Raw genomic sequence first — 3,099 nt, forward strand, 5'->3', positions numbered from 1 at the left:
TGTTTTTAGCATTTGAGCCACGTATTTTACAGTCTGGGTGAAATTCAATAGATAATTCCTAATTAAATGAAACTTTATCACAGGTGTGTTAATTCGGTTAAAAGTTAAACAGCATTTAGTGGCTGCATTCAACATGTGATAGCTATATTTAAGTAATTAGGGAAATCTGCTAAACAAAGAAAAATCCCAACACTGCCAGTATTTAATATTGTCTATATAAAAGCAACACCTAAATGCCTTTTATACATACAAGTCTCCAAATTTGTGTTTTCTGGTTATCTTCAAATTTGACCTCCATTATAGCCAACAGAAAAAGTGTAGAGGGAAGCAAAACAGGTGGCGGGACACCACCACCACCTCTCACAGAGGCTGAAGAGATGGCCCTCAGTCACAACAGTGGGCGACCCATTGCTGAGGGCATCTCTGGGGGGAGCTCATCGGACCCAGCCACGCCCCAGGACACGGGGGCCTACATAAGAGGTAAGTTATTCAAATGAATGGCATGTATATTAATCCTTTTTCTAGTGTTCAGTAATGGCCACCCATTCATCTTAGAAACCACTTGCCACACAGATTTTTTTTTCTTGTAGCAGTAGGCTACAGTTCTTTGTAATTGGCTGCTGTTGCTTTCAGATATCAATCTATTTTAAGGTGACTCAGTTTGAAAAATTTTGATGGGACCTGCACACTATTGTAAAAAAATAAAAAGAAGGTAATTAGGTGGGGCACTTTTATGGGTAATCATCAACTGTCTAATCTTTATCTTCTACCAGTTACTGATGATGGTGTAATCTGTCTCGTGGAGCCTTCTGCCATAACACACCTCCATGCTGTACTCTTAAAATTCCACAGATTTGTCATAATGGGTAGAATATTTCACAAACATTCTGTTTCATTACTGGAGGATGATGAAGACACCTTATCAGCTGCCACAGAGAGGGAAGATGCAGAGAGGCCTGTTGAGGTTTACACCTTCTTTTTTTTTAATAACTTTGGTTTCAGTTAATTGTTCCACAATACAACTTGCAACTTCTTTCTCTCTAACAGAGCAATGACGGAAGTTACAATGAGGAAGAAGGCCCATCAACCTCCACAGCACAGCTTACCTCAGTAAGATGTTGTTCAGCATTGACCCACAACTTACAATGCCATAAGTAGACATGGCACTGTGAAATTCAACGTCATTTATGTTCCTATAGCTCCCTGTGAAACAACTTTACAAAGTATATTTAGAATCCCAAATAAACAAATCACACCTATAGAAATGGAGCACATAAGACTGCAGATCACCAAAAAAAAAAAAGGAAATACAACTGCTGGACCATCAGTTAAAGGTGGGTGACGTGCCCACAGGTGGATGTTTTTTAATTATTTCAACAACAAAGGATTAATAACTGTACAACATTTGCCCTTCTAGGAAATAAAGAAGACCCCATAAAATGAGGCATATTGTCGTTCTTTGACACTGGGGAGGTGATGGGTCAGTTATAAATGATTGAAGCATATCATGTCTCTAACAGCTCTTCCATCTCGTGCATCAGCAGGGGGGTCAGGATTATTATCTGGATCATTGGGGGAAAGAGTAGGACATTGTTCTCCTCTAATAGTGGCAATGTTGTGGAGAACCAAACATGCCACTATAATGTCACAAGCCCTTTCCGGGTTGACCCTGAGCCTACGAAGGCACTGGAACCGGGCCTTGAGTATGCCGATGGTCAGCTCCACTCTGGCTCGTGTCCTGCAGTGAGCCAAGTTGTAGTGTCGCTGTGGGCAAGGGTCAGGGTCAGGGTAAGGGGTCAGCAGATAGCGCTGGCAGGGGTACCCTCTGTCTCCGAGTAGATAACCATCAAACTCTCCTATGATAATACAAGATACAGTTTATTGTTTCAGTTGCAATAGGAGGAAACTAAATATTGATCATAGGATATAACTATATACTGGATACATAAACTATAGATATATATAAACTCACCACGGGCAAATCTGGCACTCAGTGTAGACTCACGAAACATTCGTGAGTCATGCACAGACCCAGGCCACTTCGCTTCCACATTATTTATCATGTGTGCTGCGTCACATATGATCTTCACAGTGGAGAACAGTAATTTGCTGTATAGTGAAGTATATTCATTTGGAATGTTAAAGGCTACTATTTAGGCAAAACTGTACATTAATGCTGTGGACAGATTTCCTATTCACATAATCTCCTTCATTTATTGAAGGAGCTATGATAGGAATGTAAGTGCTATCTATGCAGCCAATGACACCTGGAAACCCTAAAATATATCTAATTGACTGATTAGTGCCTCAAGTCTCAAAGCTTTATGACATGAATAAATTATTGCTTAGACTGTTACCTGCAATTCTGTGGAACTCTTCTTTGAGAAGTCTGCTGGGTCTGTGACTTGGGAACACTACAAACGTGTATAGTAGCCGTTTCAGTGCAAGTGTCACATTTCGAACAGCCCGACAGACCGTTGCCTTGGACACATGCTCTGCATCACCGACGTTATACAAAAAACTGCCGTTGGCAGAAAAACGCAGTGCAATACAAAGAATTTGCTCGGAACTGAGAGCGTGTCCACGATGGGTCATGTGAACTATGTGTGGGCTGAGAATGTTGTTTAGATAAATTATAGATGATGCAGAGAAACGGAAACGCTCAAACAGGTACTCATCAGGGAATGATAAAACATCCAATCGGGGTCTAATAACCCTCTCCCGACGGAGATTTCAGCGGAGTATCTGTGCCTCGACTGGCACCAATATGTATCAACTGGCTCTTCAATAAAAGGACACGCCATGTCTGCCACTGCCTTCCGTCTGCAGGCTTCAACTTAAGAGCAGGAGAAACTCAGGGTTAGTTGAAGAAAACCTGCCAGCGAGCAGGTTAGTTTCACGGAGTATGTTGCCAGGGTAACTGACTCAGAGTTAAGCTGAACTTTCTTTGTGAAACGGAAAAACCAGAGTTTCCCTCATCTCGGGTTTAACTAACTCTGAGTTTTCACTAAACCTGCTTTCTGAAACGGGCCCCTGGTAATCATTGACAACAACAAACCCCCCCCCCACCACAGCTCCTCCTCCACTGACATCCTGGCC

At 42.0% G+C, this 3,099-nt stretch overlaps 1 pseudogene; it reads right to left on the reverse strand.

Annotated features, from left to right (window-relative positions):
* Positions 1–1,485: 1,485 nt before the first annotated feature.
* Positions 1,486–2,804, reverse strand: LOC130404113 (putative nuclease HARBI1; annotated as a pseudogene).
* Between the last annotated feature and the right edge of the window lie 295 nt (positions 2,805–3,099).

This window comes from Gadus chalcogrammus, chromosome 2 (assembly GCF_026213295.1).
Source record: "Gadus chalcogrammus isolate NIFS_2021 chromosome 2, NIFS_Gcha_1.0, whole genome shotgun sequence".
NCBI classification, from domain to species: domain Eukaryota; kingdom Metazoa; phylum Chordata; class Actinopteri; order Gadiformes; family Gadidae; genus Gadus; species Gadus chalcogrammus.